The 22131-nt window shown below is 38.5% G+C and overlaps 2 protein-coding genes across 11 annotated transcripts in view; both read right to left on the minus strand.

Moving 5' to 3' along the window:
- LOC101337777 (ADP-ribosylation factor-like protein 2-binding protein) overlaps nt 1–1706 on the minus strand; it is a 29014-nt gene extending 27308 nt beyond the window's left edge. The window contains exon 1 of the mRNA XM_073800410.1: nt 1–1706. This exon is cut by the window's left edge and continues 27308 nt beyond it. The gene's annotated coding sequence lies outside the window, so the exon portion shown is untranslated.
- SYNE2 (spectrin repeat containing nuclear envelope protein 2) overlaps nt 1–22131 on the minus strand; it is a 331838-nt gene that overhangs the window by 303119 nt on the left and 6588 nt on the right. The gene's annotated exons all lie outside the window — the stretch shown is intronic.

Here is a 22131-nt window from a genome sequence, read left to right on the forward strand (position 1 = left end):
AAATGGCGTCATTATCTGTCCGTGCTAGTACACATGGGGTTGTAGGGCTCAGTCACTAGAAAGTAGTAAGATCCCATGTTGATGGCGGGGAGGGGAGGCGGGTGGCCAAGTACAATTAAGAAAATAGCATCCATTCAACTTGCTTATTCTCAGAACATCTTCCCTCAGCTTCAATTAAGTGTTCAGTAAATGCAAGCTGAATATCTTGAATGAACACGCAGCCAACTGCATACTGAACACATATCTAACGGCGCTACCTCCACGACTCACAGCTCAACATAGTCAAAGTAGAACAGGTGACTTCACTTCTGGCCATGAAGGAATTACAGTATCCACAGTCAACCTTCTTCTAGGAAAAAAAAATTATTTTTAACAGGAAGCATTTTAAGAGTACAACAGGCAGTGTGGGAGGGTCATCCTTCTGAGAGGGAAACAAGCGAGGTGCGCCCCAGGATTGTCCGTGCTTTCTACCTGGAGACAACGCGCAGACCTCAGCGCTTCGAGGGGAACGCCAGATAGAACAGGGCAACCTCGCAGAGATCAGAATTCACAAAGGCTGAGATGGCCAAAGCAGAGAAGGAAGCAGGGCTGGGCAGAGGATGAGATGAGATGAGCTGCAAAGCGGGCTCCTGAACAGCCTCTCCCAACCCCACAGTGGGCTCAGGAGGCGAAATGGCCCTTCAGAGCTGTCCTGACTTGGTGTAGACGGTCCTCACACTTCCACTTCATCAGTCACTAGAGGTGGGGCCCCTGCAGCCCCACCCGCCCCTGTGAAGGGGCGTAACACCGGGAGAGGTGGCTTGCTGCCGCCGGGGCGATCCCGGAAAGGCTGGCAGCCCTCCCAGAGGCTGGGAGACCTGGGCTGAGTTCTTAAGGTCATCAGTCTAGTGATCTTACTTCCCTGCTTAAAACACTTCAGAGGCTCCTCATCAACTGCACAGCATTCCAGGCTCTTCAAGATCTGGCACCTTCCTCCTTCTCTATCCCCGTCTCCTGACCCAGGCTACGAACATGGCAAATGAATCCAAGCTCTCTTTAATGTCCCATGTTGTCTCTCACTTTTCTGTCTTTGCACATGGTGCTTCTCCTACCCAAGCTCCGGGGGAATGAGAAGGTCTGCCTTGTGCTCCCTATACACCCCATACCTCAAACTCAGCACAAATATTCCAACTGTCAGGTCCCTGTGTCTGAGACCCCATCTGATCCGTGAGCTTCTGGAGAGTACCACCTCCTTCTTTGTAGCCACAGCACCAAACACCAAGTCTGATGCAAAGTAGGACACTAAACAAATGTGCAAGGAGTCAATGGAGGGATGAATGGATAGAACCATCAAGCATCCTCACCAGGTACCTCCTACTGAAACTGTGCTGAGAGTCACTTCTCCCTTCTCCCCACAAGGCTGCTGTACCCCCATGTTCTCTCATCTTAGAAATTTTACCTGCATTGTGGTCTATGACAGGGCCTATTTTCTCCTTTTTAATTTACCCTCAATATTCCGTCCTGTCTGATATGGTCTAGGAGCGGGAAGATGCTCACACACTTCTCTTCTGGCCCCAACAACCCGGCCACGGCCCTTCTCTAAACTTTGAGCTTCGTGGCTGTCGTTTTTTTTTTTTTTTTTTAACATCTTTATTGGAGTATAATTGCTTTACAATGGTGTGTTAGTTTCTACTTTATAACAAAGTGAATCAGTTATACATATACATATATCCCCATATCTCCTCACTCTTGCATCTCCCTCCCACCCTCCCTATCCCACCGCTCTAGGTGGTCACAAAGCACTGACTGATCTCCCTATGCTATGTGGCTGCTTCCCACTAGCTACCTATTTTACGTTTGGTAGTGTATATATGTCCGTGCCACTCTCTCACTTCGTCCCAGCTTACCCTTCCCCCTCCCCGTATCCTCAAGTCCATTCCCTAGTAGGTCTGCGTCTTTATTCCCATCTGCCCCTAGGTTCTTCTGACCATTTTTTTTTCTTTTTTTTCTTAGATTCCATATATATGTGTTAGCATGCGGTATTTGTTTTTCTCCTTCTGACTTACTTCACTCTGTATGACAGGCTCTAGGTTTCACGGCTGTTTTTCATCTCCTGGACCAGGGGACCCACCCCTCATCCACTAGGTCATCCACCACCACCCAATGCCCCTTCACAAAATTCTCTTCCTGATGCCACAATACACTTTTTCGCTTCAAAACAATTCACTAGCTTCTGCATTTTAAGCAACAAAAACAGTGCTACATTTATATTTCATCACAGAAAACATCAGGCTCTGGTCTAGGACAACTTTTCCCAAATTCAAAATATTCAATACCTCTGTAGGGAAGGGATAGTTATCATCTAATATAAATTCCTTTTTTCTTTTTTTGTTGCATGTTCAACCTTTATTAACTGTCACTTCTTTATATCTAGAGTACAATGAAGCTTGCACTTATAATAATATAAAAGGACTCTGAGGCTTTGCAATGTCCTAAAAGATTATGAAACTCAAAGAAAATTTCAGTTGTAGTCAAGATGTTTATAATGTTAATAGTCTAAGTCTCTGAAAATGAGCAATCTAAGTATATTGGGTCCAGTTATGGCAGAAAACAGATAAAGTAGAAGATACAGATCTATATCCAAGAAGACCCACTCTAGACAAATTATATTAGCGCAAGTTTCAACTATGTTGATAAGTGCTATATATATATCCTAGAACGGCAGCAAACTATAGCTAATGCCTGACACACCTAAAGCTAAAAGGTTCCAACAATGAAAACATGCCTTTCCCATCTCAGTCCCCAGAAGGTACAAGTGAAAAATAAAACAGACAAACACAATCGATTTAAGGAACAAATAAGAATATAAATACATACAAAAGCTAAGTAACCAGCCCTTGAATAATTTAAAGTTGGTTATAATCTCTCCTATATCATATCTGCTCAAATATATTCTGCCCTTTTCTGTGTTTACTGAAACTGAATTTGGTTATACATAGATTATTATTATAAAATACAATAAAATCTCCACAAAAAGCAAGCCTCATTCCAAATATCAAAGGCCAAAAACTGCTCACAAAGATTCACGTACAAATGAAACTCATGGAATGCAGCTAATTCCTGAGGCTTGACTCATAAGACTAAACATGGTTGAAAGGACAAGATCACAAGGAATATCTGCCCACAGTCAGTACAAAGTGTGCCTGTCCAAAACCACATTTACTCACTGCATTCGATTCAGTTTAAAAAAAAAATAGAAGGCTATATAAAAGAAATTATAATGAATGGGGATTGTGTTAAAAAATAACAACTGTTTCTTCTTTCTAACCTTTCTGCTGTAATAATAGAGTGAAGAAGCACATGCTTGATCTTAAATTTTAAAATATAAAAGAATAAAAGAGAACTGAAGCATATTTAACCAATAAATGATACCTAGTTCATGATAAAATAGAGTGCTTACTATGCATTAAGCATTTTACATAATACACTAAGTATTTATATATATTTCATTTAAGCACCGTAAAACATCTCTGACAGGGACACTAGAAATATTACCAATATTGGGGGAGTGAGGTGCCTTATCCAAGTGGCTCAGCCAATGAACCGAGTCTCAGAGTCACATCTGTCTCACTCTTGAGTCCACATGCGCAACCCCTGTTTCATATAATCCCAAATTATGACAGTCAGGAGAAGAAAACTTTTCAAGTAATTATATAATTCACTCTTTTAATAACATCAACATTTGTTTTTAATCAGCAGTGATGGAAATTCCTTGACCCACTAAATATAATATCTGGAGTACGATTTAAGTTTTCTTTGGTGACTTAGAATCACCATTATTAATTACTGTACTTGGCTCTAACTACAACCATGTATGGCACTTTACCTAGCTCCTCACGAAATTCATCCTAAGGAGTACATCATTCAAGATGACATTTTTCAGGATGCAAAAAGAACTACCTCTTCTCACGCTGGCTCTGCCGCGTACCCTTGCCATGACCACAAGCAGTCACCTGATGCTCTCTGAGCTTCCAATTCTTCTGCTGTAACATAGGGGCCCAGGGCCCTGCCTACCTCACAGTTTGTTAGAAGGCTCTAATGAAATAATTAATATAAACATGATCAAGAAACTATAAACTGCAGCAGGACTGTAGGCTTTATTATCTCCCTTCAGTGAAATGCTTGGATTTTAAACTCTTCCTCTCAGATACTACTTTAAAAAGCAATGAAATTCATATATGGCTAACAGTTTCCACAGTTCGACAGTAGTTTGTCTGGCTAGCCACTCAGAAGTACATTACAGCTTCCAATGAGGAACATCAGCAATTGTGCTTTTGTTCTAATGGCTTCTGCAAGCCCACAGCACTAAGGCTTGAGAAGCTTGTGTTTCCTCGAGTGGTGTGAATACGTAGTACCTTAACCACTGGACATGTGCACAAAACGCAACAACAGGCTCCCTGATGTGGCAGATTAATTCAGACTTTGAGAGAGTAATTAATTCCGACTTTTTGCATTTCTTTAAGGAAATTAATCTGTGTTATATCTCCGATGCAAAGAATCAAATTATTCGTCTATAGCAACATCCCACAAAGTAACTGAAGACCAGAAACAACCATGTGAACAGTTTCATAGGTAATTAGAAGATGTAAAAGGTTTCCTCTAAAAAAACACCAAGTTCTGACACATATGAACAGATAATTCACCTAAGAGGAAAATACTAAACAAACATATGTAAAAATGTTCACCTTCCCTGGTAGCCAAAGAAAATATATGCTACACTATATACACAGTAACCATTTGGGAAATTAATATGGTGGTATGTAGCTTGAAACATAAAAATGCTCAATAGTCCCACTCCTGGGAATTTATCCCAAGAAGCAATTAATTAGACATATACAGATAAGTAGACATATACATTCTCAATTAACATTGGAATGCTTTGCAAAATCTGATACATCAACCTGGGAAAAAAAAAAGTTTTTAATCAAAACAAAACCAATCATTTAAAAGTCTATGGAAAATACTAAACAAGAATATACTAAGTAAGATAAACAGAATATAATGTTTATGTTCGATAGGAATGTCAATATATAAATACATATTCATGTGGGCAAAGACTGAAAAGGTAAAGTGCAAAAATGAAAATTGTTGTTAGTGATGTAACTTATGGAATTCTCATTCAAAACATTTAAGCAAAAAAAAAAAAACATTTAAGCATTATTGCTACCTCATCTTCTAAATGAAAAATATGTAACTCATGCCATTTCTTGAAAAACCACGTAAAATCAACTTCTGCCAAAACACTTCCACCAACTGAAATAAAATACCTAAAATTTAGGTTATTATCTATAAAATAAGAAATAAGCAGAAAAGAAAATATTCCCTTAAGACTGTGATTTGTGGTTAATAAGAATAATAATAGTAAACCTACGTCTTCCCAGTGCCCCTACGATGTTTATCACTGGTTGGTACTACAAACCTAAGAATCCCCACGATAACCTTTACCAGTTTGTTGAATTCCGCTGCAGTGCTTTTCCAGACTAACTGAAGAACTTAATCTTGTGGTATTTGTAAAATACGTTATCTGTGGTGTACTGAAGGGAAAACACAAGTATTTTTGTCTACTCTTGCCTATTTATCTGAACACATTTAAATCTCCTCCTTTGTCTCAGTCCTTGTTAGATGAACTTTGGAAGCCCCTTGATTTCTCTGGGGAGTTACATATTATCACTCTCTCTTTTCTCTCTGCACACAATTAACAGCCTATGTCAAATTGGCTTCTCCACCCTCCCAGCTTCCTTTCTAGGATACACTAACCCCCTGGGGAGGCTTTCTTGGAAGAAATGAAAGACAACAGACTATTTATGGCAACTGTCAGAATTCAGGGGATGAAGACCCTTTGTGGGCTCTGCCAGATCTCCCCACAGATTTGTGGGCTGCATCTCTGGGGTCTGCCTGTCTCCTTCCTCTGCCCACAGTCAGCATTCCCTGGGGTTGACTCCAGCAGGTGGCCTCTCAAATAGAGGAGTTCATTTTTAGACATGTTGGGTCTCCTTTCTCTGCCTGGTGGGGAAGACATATTTGCAACAAGAAAACGATTTTAAAATTAACCTTCTGATAAAACTTGCATGAAGGAAGGCTTCTCAGTATCTCTTATCATTGAGACAACTTAACCTTACCGCAGTTTTTCCCATCATCGTCTTCTTAGTTCATGAGGCAATATGACTCTTTAAATTCCTTAGCACCTTTCAGGTACAGAACAGACTTCTCCTATGTACATTCCTTCCCTTGATAGACGGTAAGATCATTCTTTTCCCAATTTTATTATTCCTATATAAGCAAAGACCCAAAGGTTGTCTTGGAAGGCTCTCAAACACTCCAGCCTGAAGGGACTTCCTTTCTTCCTGGATGTAACAGAATCCTCCATGCCCTGTGACCCTTAGCTATAGAGAAAAGGCACGCTTTTTTCCCCCTTAGGTTTATTATCCCAGAATGCAAGGGTTCAGTTACAATCTGCATATTATCATCTTCACATCCATGAATTCCTTCTGTCCCTAATGTAAAAGAAGAAGATTCCTCAAGGATCTGGGTTCTTTCATATGGTTAAAAGAACCAACAACATGTACTGAGAGCATGAAGCAAACCGCATTATTTAATGGATTGGGTCAGATATTTAGGGTTATGCCTAAAATTTGATTGCTGCTTTTAAAAAAAAAAGCTTCAGCAGCAGAAAATGAAATGCCTGAAATCTAGGAAGAATGGATGTCAGCAAATCATTATCTTGATTCCTGTGTGGCCCCAAATATAAGCTATATATTAACCAACTTGTCTAGACAACCAACCAATCCCCACAACCTCACTGCCCTCCACCCCAAGGTAAGGGTGTATACTGTCCCCACAGCAGGCCTGTTGCTGGGGTTTTAGGCCCAATCCAGTGATGTGGATGTATCAGGCTCAGACCAACGAGATCTAGACATGCCGGCCCGGCGGGGCACAGAGTCACATTCAAGCTCCCACCTGTGCCATTTCACGTTCACCCACCCACTCACCACCTATGTGGTACCAATTCAGACGGTCCAGCCTGTAAAATACAGAAAGCCACACCTTGAGACAGACAGCCACAAGTGGCATGGTCAAGGAAACACAGGAAAAAAGAGGGAAACTCAGAATAATAAAGCAAATGAATACATACACAGAAAAACATAGACACATTCATTCTGAAATATAAAATGTGCCTCTTTGATCCCAAACACTTAGTGGCTTTTAAAAACACCATGATCAGCTAGAAAATGAGAGCCGTGACACTTTACACCAGTGTAGGTCTTCCAAAGCATTCTGCAATTCTATTTCAATCGCAATATTAAAACATGGAGATGGTTCTTCTTTCTATTTCCTTAACCTCTATTAAGGCAAAATATGAATGTAGGTAACCAAGTCAACTGCCATGCAGCAGGAAAAATGGAAACTCTCAGAAACCTCCTGTTTGTACAAATTGTTCCCCAAAACCTTCCTGCCAAACTTTTGACCTATTGTTTCTAAACTTACCAGTCCTTGGCAATGAGTGGTAATAAACTTAAAAAGTGAAGTTTTGGTCATGAATCATAGTTCCTATTTTGACTAACATTCTAAGTTATATACTTCCCACTTTTTTCTTCAAGTTGCACGGGCCTGCTATTTTTATATATGAAAACAGCCATAAAGTGCCTTTTTTCTCTCCCTGAGGGCTTCCCATAATGTATTTATAGGACTGGAAGTTTTCCAAACCCAAACATAATTTACTGTGCCATTTTCAATGACTGACAATTTTGGTTTTGTTTTTCTCTTATCCTAAGGGAGAATCAATTGTCCAACAAACTGATGTATCCTTCATCCTTTTTTCCTTAGAGACCAATGGTCAAAATTGACTTTGGTCTCAATTGGTCTATTTCTGGCTCTGAGTGGATGTTAATCCTCAAAAACAGGTTTGTTGGACTAAGTAACAAACTGGGCATCCAAGGGCAGTGGTTCTGACTCCTTCTGTCTTTTCACTTACTCACTGGGAGTCCTTGAACAAGTCTCTGTATTATCTTAGTTTCTCTGAACATAAGATGATTACCAAAGCAGTCAAAAGGAACAACTAGAGAGAAGCCCACACACTGCAACAAAAGATCCCGCGTGCCGCAACTACGACCCAATGCAGCCAAAAATAAATAAATAAATAAAATTGTTTTAAAGCGGGGGTGGGGGTGGGGTGGCTGCTGGAACCACCCCAGAGATTTGAATGCGGTCAGGCCTTGATCTATTTCAAGTCCTTAGGAGCTCAGGGTCTACCCAAGAGGTATCCACACTGGGAGAATTTGGAGGTAGAGGCCCCTATGTGTGAATCACCTTATGAAGTCCCACCGGAGAGAAGGAAGAAAGATTACTCAAAAACTGAGACACTTTAGCTTTCTAAGGTCAATCTACAGCAAATTCCTGTGATCAGCTCAGGAAAAAGGTAGGGCCCTCAGGTCCATCACAGTTTAAACCAGAATCACTGGGACGACCCCAGTCCACAGACCTCCCTAGAGCACAACAAAGTTAAACAGAGGGATCTTCTAAGATACACCCCTCGCAACAGGCACTTTGGCCAGAGATCCTCTTCCATCCTGAAGTTCCTGGCATGGTCTGGGGGCTTCGGGACCCTGGAGAGGGCATCGGCCAGCTCTTCCACCTCAGCAGCCAAGCATCACCATGGTGACACACTGTTAGCCCTAGTCCCTCAAATACACCGGCCTAAAGATTCATGCCAAAAAACAGAAAAAAAAAATGTACTGTAAATATTTACATTTTGAAAGTTTTATTTGTTACTTTTTAAGATGTGAAGTTCAGACACAGAAAACAAACTTATGGTTACCAAAGGGGAAGGGGGGAGGGATAAATTAGGAGGTTGGGATTAACATCTACACACTACTATACATAAAATAGATAACCAACAAGGACTTACAGGGAACTATAGCACAGGGAACTATATTCAACATTTTATAATAACCTATAAGGGAAAAGAATATATATCTGAATCACTGTGCTGTACACCTGAAACTAATACGACACTGTAAATCAACTATACTTCAATTTAAAAAAAAAAAAAAAGTGAGGTTTTTTTTCCCTCCACATTCCGGGCACTATTAATGAGTATTTCTTAACTCACCCAATGCTTTTTTCTATTCTGTTAGTCTAAATCAATCAAAGGACTTTCACTTCACCAGTCCCATTGTGCAACGTCCCATCAAGGTCTGTGATTCCAAAAAAGCAGGCGACAGCTTGAGTGAACCGGTCCAGTAACACCAGTGCACCTCCTCCACCCCAAGCTCGACTTCCCCTTAGAAGAAGGAAGTGATAGGGTTGGAAGACAGCCCTAAAATGCTGTCATTGTTATTGTGAACCTTTAAATAGACCTTTGAATCTGTAAAGGATTTGGGGTTCTGCTCACAAAGATCCTGTGGGAAAGTCAGTGCTGCTAGCCCCATCTTCCACTTTTATCTACGTCCCATGCTACATTATTACTAGAAACTAGTACTCATAAAGTAAAAACTACCCCCCAAAAATGAAATCAGGATTATTTAAAAATCAAAGACTGAAAGGGTTCTCTTTACTCATGTGATGATGAAGTTAAAATCAATTTGGATGACACCATCTCTGGGAACTCTGCTTGTCTGCTAGTTTTAACTGCATGTCCTCTGCACAACAAAATTTCTTTAAACACTTTTCCCCTTTGACGTTTTTTAATCTTCTACATCATTAAATGAATTTTATATGGCAAAACATGCAAAGAAAAGGAGAATTTCAGAACACCTGTGGTAATATTAATTTTGACTAAAAATACAGAAAGCTGAAAGAAAAATGCAGCTTGTTTTCAAAATGTTTAATATATTGCTAATTTTTCAGCAAGATTTTTGGTTTTGCTTTGGGATTGCACGCTTAAAGTCCATAGTTTTGTCTCTTTATGCCTCTAAAAATAAAAATGTTTCTTTTGAACAACACTCTTAAAGTTCTGGCTGTTCCCAGGACAGAAGAGACTAGTTAATCAGCAATTTTTAAGAGAAGGGAGCTCAGGCAGGTTACAGAAATTCTTCCCGGGAGCCCTTGGCCTATCCTCCATCCACAATATCCAGCAAATTACAGTACTTTGTTAGCTACCAACAACAAAAGAGACCTACAGAGCCAGGAGGGTGGGAGTGAGGCAGTGGAGAGGGGGAGGGCAGAGGCGGGGTTGCTGGGGGATTGGGGGGGGAGGGGAGGCGGAAGCGATGCTCCAGGAAAAGGCAACCTCCAGTACTAAAAGTATTTTTAAATGTTTTTGTACAACAAAAAGAAGGTTAAAAAAATTTACATGAACAAAACATTGGATGCTCTGAAGGATGGCTATCTAACAAATGCAGTAATTTGTAAGTAGAAAGAAACAAGGAAGAGAGGGAAGGAAGCAAAGAAGCCAGGAAAACAAAACCAATAGGAAGATTACACTTCAAGCCTGTGAAAGGTTTAACTGTCCTAATCCTGGTGTTTAAGATCCTTGAAAACAATAACCTTCTAGAAGGCAGATACAAGAAGCCAACAAAAGAACAAACAGCCTAACATGTACCTCTGTCAAGTTCCTGCACACTGGGGATAAAAAAGGGGAGGGAACCAAAATCATGAACCACCCAGATAGTTGTTTTTTATTATTATTTTTATTTTATATTGGAGTGGAGTTGAGTAACAATGTTGTGTTAGTTTCAGGTGTACAGCAAAGTGATTCAATTATACATATACATGTATCTATTCTTTTTCAAATTCTTTTCCCATTTAAGTTACTACAGAGTATTAAGCAGAGTTCCCTGTGCTATACAGTAGGTCCTTGTTGGTTATCTAACAACCCAGAGAGTTTAAATAGTGAAAGTTCCTGGAAGAACTTCCTGAGCAATGGCCTCAGTCCTTCCATTCACTTTATAGTTTCCTTTATACGCTGTGGCCCATTTGGGGTTCACTAAGGAGGCAAGGGCACCACCCATTTTCCTGCTTTTGATTTAATAAAGAAAAAAAGAACTTTATAATTTCCCATAAAGGCTTTCCTCCCACACTTTAGAGTTACAATGAGGTCAACCCTTTCACCTACAGGACCATGTAAATATAGGGAAATTAAGTCCATCTTCACAATCAAGAATGTTGAGACTATGTCAAACCCATTTTAAATAATGGAACATGTCCATGTCTACAGTCACAGGTGATGTCACTGGTGTACTTGACGTGAACCTGATTCGGGGATACTGAAAGACCCTTTCCAAATGTGAACACCTATGGAAAGACAAAGCGATGACAGGTTTTATGTGGCTTATATAAGTACAGATGTTAATGAGTATTAAATACTAGTTTCCAAAAAAAATACAAAAATAATATACACACAAATCAATAAGGAAAAGACAAACAACCTAACAAGAAAATAAGCAAAACACCAGAACAGGTGAGAGGGCATTAAAAAAAAAAAAAAAACCCTAATTATCCAAAAATAAGTGATAAGCTGTGACATATTCATACATTAGAATATTAAACACTGAAAATGAATAATGAGAGTTATACATGTCAGTATGAATGCATGTCACAAATATAAAGTTGAAGGAAAAAAGCAATTTGTAGAAGAATGCATACAGGATGGTACTAACTATGTATACTCTTAAAAATATTGCTTAGGGGGGGTCCACGATGGGTCTGATATTCAGCTAATATACTTTGGCATGGCTGGATCTGTTGCCAGCATCCATTATGAGTGGCAGTGCCTACACACTACCAGGTTACTAAATACTTTGAAAATTAACATTCATATGCAACAAAACTGTAAAGAAATGCATTTGAATGATAAACACCAAATTCAGGACAGCTGCTACCTCTGTGGAAGAAGGGGTCACGACCATGTTAGGAACAATTTGTTTCTTAAGTATCATGCCAAAGCATGTAAGGACTTAAGGGCATGCTGATTTATGCCTCTTCATAGGTTTTAAATAATGCATAATACTTTAAACACACACACACACACACACACACACACACACACACACATCTATGACAGCAGGAGCTTTGAGCCAGGAATCTGGAGGTAGCATTTTTACTCCTTGTTCTGCCAATTACCAACTGTACCTTGCCATCCCTGAATCTTGGCTTGTCATCTGTGAAATGAGAGGATTCAGGTATCATTCAGGTCTAAAATTCTGAATTAAATTCGATATGGTGGGTGTTGAACTCTCTGGATTCTAATAACGACCCATCACTTCTCACTGTACAAGTGTACAAATCATACATGAGACAAGACTTATTGACTCACTACGGACAGCACATGCACATTTTAAAGTCATCCCAGGAATGGCCTTTAATTCCACCACACTCTCTCCTTCGTCATCCTTTGTGATGATGGCAGACCTTTGAGAGCTGGCTGGCTGTGTTTAGGAGAGCAGACCAAAGAATATCAGTAAAGGGGCGGGGACAGTTTAAATGACCCAAGACAAAACATACTTTGTATTTAGTTGTGCTTATAGGCTGTTTTATATAATCATGATACTCCTGAGGTGGAGAAACTGAGATCGTTATCATTAGTGATTCATTCAAGGACATAAAACTGTCTGGGACAAACCCAGGATTTGAATTCATCGTTGGTATCTTAGATAAGTTGAGTAAGATACTGCTCTTACTCAACTTACGATCTCTCCATTATTTCTCTCACACCCTCAAGACTCGTTTTAGAGAAGAGTTCCCCTCTATTCCCTACAATCCAACTTTGACTAGTTTACCAAGATTTGTACGGCACACAAAGCAAACTAGCAAATCCTTAGGTCACTCAGGAAATCACTGTAGATTTTAATATGTAGCTCACAGACGGTGGTACATAGAAGTTGGTTTAGAAAGTGCTATGACTTAAAAAGTAAATGACATTTCTTCTCATTACTTTAGATTAGGGTTTTCATACCATAATTTTAAGGAAATTGTTCTAGAGAAATTTTTTCTAATTCAAATCTTCCCCAAATTAGAGCTCCTTTCAGTCCTTTTTGAGTTTCTGTTTCTCTTTAACTCTTTACTTCCAAGGAACCATCCATTACTGCATTGGTAAGTGGGGAGTTCTAACTAAATACTAGACACCCAGTCTTACCTCACCTTGAAATCTTAGCATTCTGACCGGTTAGTGGGAAAGTAGATGAGAAAAAACAGCTGAAAAATTAACTGTTGTGTGATTTGGAAGCTGTTTTTTCTAGGGTGCCAGCCAGCAGTGCCACTCTTCAACAGGTATTCATTTGTTTTAAAGATGTTGAATCAAGCAACTATGGAAATACAGGGTATCTGAAAAAGGGATTTGAGCTCTGAAGTAGTAGAACCTCAAACTGTGAAATCATCCCTTCTCCCAGGCTTCCCTTGTGACTTGCTACAGAGTTTGCAAGCTAGTTTCCATTTCATTTCTAAACATGGCAGAAGTTTCTCACCTGAAGAGAAACAACCAGAATTATTTGTTTCTTAGTTTATCCTAAAGATACAGTTCCCAGTTCTGTGGGCACAATTTACGATCTGATAAGAGGTCACATCATCTCAGGGAAAGAACAGAATGTACTTCTGTGTATACAAAATTATCTTTGTTGTTACTTGTAACATGCACAGCGACTCCATTAGAAACTTGTCTGGCTTTAAAAAAAAAAAAGCCTGTATCTGCCCACTTCTAAAGTTACTTTTTCTTCAGTATATATACTAGGTCATTGAAATATTTAGAAGTTATATACCTCCCTGTGAAGAAAAACTTCCTAAAACATAAATAATCCTCTGACCCCTTAACTCCAGTAACTCAGATTACAAAACTCTTAAGTTTTCTTTCCATGGAATTTCAGATTACAGTTTTGAGATTTCTAAGAAATATTTTTTCCTTCTCTCAAAGCCTTCCCCATGGAAAGATCTCTGACCCATCCCCAGCCCCCAAAACTCATATAATATAAAACATCCTCAAAAAGGAATACACCTAAGTAGTTCTCTCCCCATTGGTGAACAATTTGAACACTCTCAAGAAAATGTCTTATGCATTTTACAATATTTTCCTGAGTAGAACCAAAACTAGAACCCATGAAGAATCTTGAGAAGTAGGACCACAAAGACAAAAGAAAATCTCTGTGTGGTCCTTTGGTTGAAGCTCCTCCAACTTATTTAGTTAAGAAGCTGACTAAGAGGGGTACTGAGATCTGTATCTGCTTAAAAAGCATACCTCAATATTTGCACATTCCTTCTGACATCTACAGTGCAATAAAAGTGAAATATAGTGATGTCTCCTTTGTTGTAGCTTGAGGGTAAGAAGCAGGTAAATTCTGCTTACCTGGATGAACAAAATTGTAGGTCCTCTGTTTGATAATAATGATAAAACAGTAATAAGTATAGTTAATATTTATTTAGTTTGTAATTTGTGCCGAATATTTTACATGCACCATCCCTTTAATCCTCACAAGACAGACACTATCTACCCCATTTAGGGAAACAGGGAAGTTGAGTAACTTCCCTGAGACCACACAGCAAGTTACTGGCAACTCCTGCTTGAACACAATGTGCAGGCTCTGAACTCCATGTCCTTAAAGTTCCTAACAGGCAAGATATATTGAATTGACTAACTTGTTGCACGATTCTATAGAGAAATTTACCAGAACACATATAGTCTGAACACTTCAACATATGAAGTAATTAACAGATTAATATAGTTACTAAAATGGGCCTATGTTAGTTTAAATTCACATTCTGCCCTTTCTTCTCTTTAAAATAAATAAATAATAAGATGAAACCTGTTTTTTGTCCACTGTTGCAGTTAACTGGCAAGTTTGTGTAATAAATTAACTAACAGAACTGGTTTAGCAACAAATGAGAAGCTCAAGGTCTCTAAATTCTAATCCTAGGTATGTCACTGATTTGAAAGGTGATCCAACAGCATTTAACATTAAGTTACATTTGATGTTTACAGGGCTCTCAGAACACAGTCTAAAAAGAAGAACCTGTATTTATGAAACTTCAATAATAAACCCTAAAACCAAATATCTGGGTGAAAAGGAAAAAGCTTAAAATCTAGCTATTTTGCCCAATTACTGCCAAGGTTCCAAATGTTCGTAAACATTCAAATGGGATAAACATAGAATTGTCCACAGTGATTATCTCTAGGGACAGAGACAACAGAAGTGGAAAGCGGAAATAATGAGGACAGGCTTTTGCTTTTTAATATCTGTGTGTTGTATGTGTGTAGTTGGATTTTTGTAATTAAAAAAAAAAGATTTTAAGACATGCTCAAAGTCTTCCCAGACTTAATTTTCATCTGCATTCATGAGCTTGACCTCAGGACTACACATTTCGAAGGGGATAACATTAAGGAAAAGAGCACCATTCTCTCTGCCCTGCTCGTCCTCTCCAATCCAACTACAACAAGGCTCATTTTATAAAGTTAAAACCCACTCGTAGCCAAACTTTTCCATTTCATCAGAAGCAAGAGAAAAAAAAAAAATCTTGGAGTACTTCAACCTTCAAGTAGTTCTAAAAGGAAAGGAATACCAGAACTTGAGAAATAAGGTTCATTATGAAACTCCCTCAACATTCTTCAGGTAACAAATACTAACCGCCCAATTACAAGGAGATTCTCTCCTTGTGGTAAAGAAGATGTAATGACAGCCTGAATGAAGAAATGATGAAAAGTGCCACAGAGGGCAGCCCACTGCCTTCCGTACCCACTCACTCATTCTTCCTAGCCCCAGCTCTCCACTTGCTCCCACAAGCTTGAAGAGAACAATAAAAGTGAGAAATGCTTTGAAATTAGGGTAGATATTTAAATAATATCAGGCCTCTTCTCAGGTTCTATTTCTTCATCAATAAAAATACTATTTGTTTCCAATAATGATTTGTGAAGATGCTTAGCATAAAACCTGAGACATAGTAGGTGCATAATAAATGTTAGCTTCCTTCTTTCAGAACTAAATTTCCAACTGCCAGCTAGATGTCCACTAATCTTTGAGCTCAAAAGACCCATTAGCAGACTTTAAAATAAAGACTGTTAGAAGGACAGAATGGATAAAGAAGATGTGGTATATATACATATAGTATATAATATATATATTATATATAATGGAATATTACTCATAAAAAGAATGAAATAATGCCATTTGCAGCAACATGGATGGACCTAGAGATTATCATACTAAGTGAAGTAAGCCAGACAGAGAAAGACAAATATCATATGATATCACTTATATGTGGAATCTAAAAAATAAATAAATAAATACAAATGAACTTATTTACAAAACAGAAAGAGACTCACAGACATAGAAAACAAACTTATGGTTACCAAAGGGGAAGGCGGTGGGGGGGGAATGTATATACTAGGATGTTGGGATTAACATATACACACTACTATATATAAAATAGATAACCAACAAGGACCTACTGTATAGCACAGGAAACTATACTCAATATTTTGTAATAACTTATAAGGGAAAAGAATCTGGAAAGGAATATATACATGTATGTGTGTATATGTATGTTATGTGCATGTGTGTGTGTGTGTGTATTTGAAAAACTGAATCACTGTGCTGTACCCCTGAAACTAACATGACACTGTAAATCAACTATAGTTCGATTAAAAAAAAAAAGACCCATTAGCCCACCCCATCACCAGACCATCGGTTTTCTCCCACACTTTCTCCCTGTGGTATCTCTCTCGCAAGTAATGGCACCAATATTCTTTTCAGCACCTAATTTAGAATTCTCTCTCTTCCATCTCATTTTAATTCCCTCTGACTCTGTTCTCTGAATTTCTTCATCACTCACCTGGATTTCTGAAAGCATCCTTGTAATTGGACTCCCTGCCTCTCCACTACATCTTTCAGAAAGTTATTATTAAATAGAGCTCACGCCAAGCACACGCTGCGTGTTCCCACTGACAAGAAGAATATGGTCCAAACACTTCCATGAAAAAAGCATCCCAAGATCTAACCACAAAGCATCTATCCAGACCTCTCCCACTACAACCTGCCATGAGCCCTGTGCTTCAGTGTTATTCTTCAGCCCTCAATCTACTCTCCTCCATTCTCCACCCATGAAAGCCCTATTCTACACTCTAGACCCAGCTATACGCCCAGCTAAAACGTCAAATGTTCTCTACAAAACTAGCCCTAACTTCCCCGAAGGTGGCATTAATTACCACAGCACTCTGCTAGCACCTCAGGTGGCACTTCTTTCATTCTGGATCATAGTAGAGTGATTTGTTTACAAGGTTATCTTCCCCCAGTTCCTGCAGAAGGGGAGCCATGTCTGATTCATTGCTGATTGCCCTCTAACACCTGTCACTTAGCCCCTTGTTCACTGCACCCTTGAATTGAATGTAATAACTAGCACTTATTACTATGTGTTCTACAATGTTCGATTACTGGTACTGTACTACCCGTTACATGTATTGTCTCAGTAATATTCATAACACTCCTATAAGTCATATTTTGGCATTTGTTTTACAGTTGAAGAAGCTCTACCCAGAGAGGTTTGTAATTTGCCCAAAGTGACACAGCTAGTATATGGCAAAGCCAGGATTTGAATCAGGGTCCATCTGACTTCAGAAGTTACAATCCTAACCATTACACTATACCGCAGACATTTCTAAAATCCACTTGTCCTTTAGTACTTATGCACCTGAGAGTATAACTCAAGATCAAGACTCCAGTAAATTATATTTTATCCTATTAGCACATGGAGGCCATTTTTGGTTCTGCTCTAGTCCAGAGTCATAAATGAGCATGTCCACAGTCTTCCAGGTTCCTTTATTTTTCTCTTTTCTTACACCTACCCTCAACCCCCTTAAAAAGAAAAAAAAAAGAGAAGAAAAATGATTTGGAAGGCAGGGACAGGAAGAGAATAAAATCATTCCTTCATGGTGGAACATACAACATTAACAGTAAGCTTGTAAGGTTTAACAGGCATATATAACCTGAAAGAATATGTTGGATCATTTCAAAACATACTTTCCTAGCTCAAACCTGAAATCAGCAGCTGTTGCTAAGAAAACACATAGCCAACTGCGAGACAACATGATGATTCATGAAAGAAGCCAGCTTACCTTCCAAGTCTCAGAAACCATCACCAACAGAGTCTTGGAACCAAATCATCAACCTGTGATTATAAACATTTGGGAGTTCCTTTTCATCTGGCTCAGAAGGAAATATAATCAGTTCTGGACTAAACACTGTTTATAAAATTAATTATTACACAACTGACTTGGAGCTTCCTAAAATGAAAAAAGTGCCGAGGCTACAAAGGTAACATACTTTCTTTTAAACAAAGTCCCATTAACAGAGGAAAAATTTTTACCCAGTGTCATCAAATGAGTAACTACAAAAGACAGTCAAACAAGAGACTGCTAGTCACCTATTTTCTTTGTAAACATACTAGCACGATAGTAAGACACACCTTTAACTGCTTTATAAACAGAACTTATAGTTAATTCTTTATTTTTTTCTTTCTGAATCACTACTCAAAATTTTGAACTAAAAGCTCTAGCATGCATTATTCTATCAAACAATCCCATCAAACATTGACTATGTTTGTACCTTAGTACTAAGGTAGGTTAGGTACTAACCTACCTTAGTACTAATAGCTCAGGTGCATTTGAGTTGTAGGGTTTTTTTAAATTTATTTGGGGGGCATGGGGAACAATCTTGAACAGCTTTATTTATTTTGTTGCAACTCACACTTCAGATAAAAATTACTTCTGAGTAATTAGCATTTTTTAAATGAAGATTAGCTAACTCCTACGGTACGACCCATTAATTAATGTATCATTCAAAAGCAGCCAAACACGAAGAGCTCAGTCGTATTACTATCAGCTTTTCCTCAGGATATCACAACTTGTACTCCAAAGCCACAGTAGGAGAAAACAGGTAGTTTTCTACCTGTTTGTGAAAAGTCTGTGAAAGTTAATTCTGTCCCCTTTCTCCAAACATGAACTGTCTTATAGCCTGAGCTCTAACCTTGATAAGACTGTGTGTAGCATATAGATTAAGATAAGTGGATTTATTTTTTAAGATGTATTGTTCATCCCTAAATGTTGACTACCTTTATCTTTCCAAATGAGGCAACATAACTGCCGAAATGAGTAATGAGAATTTTTAATTTAAATATATTAAAAATTTGCCTAGAAATCTGCAAAACCTTTTTATAATACCATCCTTCCTAAAAATTTGTCTTTCAAATTAAAGTTTCCCCTTCAAGCACAGTATTTCAATTTTGACAGCACATGGATATATTTTTTCTTACTATTCTGGAATACTATTTAAAAATATAATGTATATATTGCTATAATGATGATGAGGGTACATAAAATATTTTCACTGTTGTAACCAGTATATTTATTTTGAATGGATTTTATACTAATAGGAATATATATACACCTGCCCACACTACTGTTTTGTTTTACTCATGTTTTGTGTAAATGAACTCCAGACAAACTTTATCTATAATTTAACATGGAAACATGAAATGGTTATATGTGAATCGGTTTCAAATTCATTTCTAGCAACTTAATAGCTCAAATAATTTAAAATCTAATTATTTATGGATGAAATGATATGATGTGTGGAATTTACTTTAAAATAACCCAGCACAGGGGGGATAGGTGAGGGTAGAGGTAAAACCAAATTGGCAGGACTTGATAGCTATTGATACTGGGTAATGTTTACATAGGAGTTCATTTCACTATTATCTCTGCTTTTGAATATGTACTTAAAATTTTTCATAATAAAGTTTTTTTAAATCTAATTTACTTTTGTCCCAGTGTCAGGCGTATCTTTACCATTTTGAATTCCTGTTTTACCCCCATAGCATTAACGTTTTAAATACCAATTCATTCGTGCTAAAACAGTTCTTAAAGTACAATACAACGGGGTAAATATCACATTTCTAAACCATATTTGTAGAAATTAGGACCTGGGGAAAAAATCTCAGAGATCATCTAATCCTCTATGCCACTGGTTCACAATCTTGAGCGTGCATCAGAATCACTTGGAAGACTTGTTAAACACAGATTGCTGGGCCCCACCCTCTAGGTTTCTGAACCAGTAGGTTTGATGCTACTGGTTCCTGGACCACACTTTGAGAACCGCTGCTCGAGGCTTACTCCCATCGCCCAGTTCATACATCCATTCCACCAATTACCACATTGGAACACATGCTTCTCTACTTGTGGGCCTTCTCTTATGTGACAGTTAGCTTTCGAAGGGCAAGGGACATAAATTTTCATCAATGTGCCAGAGCCCAGATTGAATAAATATTTACAAAGTAAATTAATTTGTTGGATGAGTTAAGTTTTCTCACTCATTTATAGCTGAGTGTTTGTCAATGTATTGACATTCAGAATAGGAGCACATTTACATAACCCAGATGGAAAGGAGCTACTCACTGATAAAGGAAAACTAAAAGTCAGCTGGAACCAAAGCAACAAGTAGATAGCAAATTTTGACCAGTTCTAGAACTGCATCTCAGATTGGACTTTTCAGTCAAATATGGACACTGACAAGCAGAAGCTTGAGGCTCACTTTGTCAAATGTGTTACTCTGACCTGAGGAGCTATAACCAAGTGCTCTTCATCTCATACACCATTGAAAGAAAGAAGTGCTTTCACACTCATCTATCAAAGTTTCTCAGGGTCTGGAAAATGTCAGCATGGGAGGACAGACTCTTTCTGCCCACCCATTTCCCTTTTCCTAACGCTGCCCAAAGGAAAGAAAAGAAGTACAGCACACTCATCAGTGCCTGTCTGGAGAGTTCTCCAAGTCCAGGTGTTCTGAATCTTGTAATACACCACAGTATCCTGAAGTATCCTTCTATTACAGCAATGATCAGCTCAATGACCATTCAGTGGGTTTAGTTTAAAAAAATGAACTATGCTCTGATTTCCAAATTTCACTGCCTCTTTAATGTTTATTCTAAAATTACAAGTTAGGGCTTCCCTGATGGCGCAGTGGTTTAGAATCCACCTGCCAATGCAGAGGACATGGGTTCGAGCCCTTGTCCAGGGAGATCCCACATGCCGCGGAGCAACTAAGCCCGTGTGTCACAACTACTGAGCCCGCGAACCTCAACTACTGAAGCCCGCGCACGCCTAGAGCCCGTGCTTCACAACAAGAGAAGCCACCACAATGAGAAGCCCACGCACCACAACAAAGAGTAGCCCCAGCTCGCCACAGCTATAGAAAGCCCGCGTGCAGCAATGAAGACCCAACGCAGTCAAAAATAAAATAAATAAATTTTAAAAATAAATAAAATTACAAGTTAGAATATATTCATAAATATGAATCCAATAACCTCAATATGTATGATTTCTTTATTTTCATTTAATAGTAGTAAAACAAAGAATATAACCTGTGTAACCATGGGTCAATATATGATTTTTTTCTTGTTATTTAGATCCCTTAAAAAAATAATTGACTGCTCAAACAAAAAATAATAATGTAGTGTAGGGTCTATAACAGACAAAAAGTAAAATGTATGACAATAGCACAAAGCAGAGAGACATGGGAAATATATTATTACAAGGCTTTCATTGAAGTGGTATAATATAACACTTGAAGTTAAACTGTGATACGTTAAAGATGTATACTATAAACCCTAAAGCAAACACTGAAATAACAAAATAAAGAATGACAGGTAGGGAATTCCCTGGCAGTCCAGTGGTTTCACTGCCGAGGGCATGGATTCAAACCTTGGTCAGGGAACTAAGATCCCAGAAGCCAAGGGGTACAGCCAAATTTAAAAAAAAAAAAAAGAGAGAGTGGCATGGACTTATATATACTACCAAATGTAAAATAGCTAGTGGGAAGCAGCTGCATAGCACAGGGAGATCAGCTCTGTGCTTTCTGACTACCTAGAGGGGTGGGATAGGGAGGGTGGGAGGGAGGGAGACACAAGAGGGAGGAGATATGGGGATATATGTATACGTATAGCTGATTCACTTTGTTATACAGCAGAAACTAACACACCATTGTTAAGCAATTATACTCCAATAAAGATGTTAAAAAAATAAAAATTAAAAAAAGAATGAGTGCTAATAAGCAAAAGAAAGGATATAAACTATAATGACCAAAATTCAATTAATCCAATCAAAGAGAGAAAAAGAGAAAAAAG

Source organism: Tursiops truncatus, chromosome 2 (genome assembly GCF_011762595.2).
Source record: "Tursiops truncatus isolate mTurTru1 chromosome 2, mTurTru1.mat.Y, whole genome shotgun sequence".
Lineage (NCBI taxonomy): Eukaryota > Metazoa > Chordata > Mammalia > Artiodactyla > Delphinidae > Tursiops > Tursiops truncatus.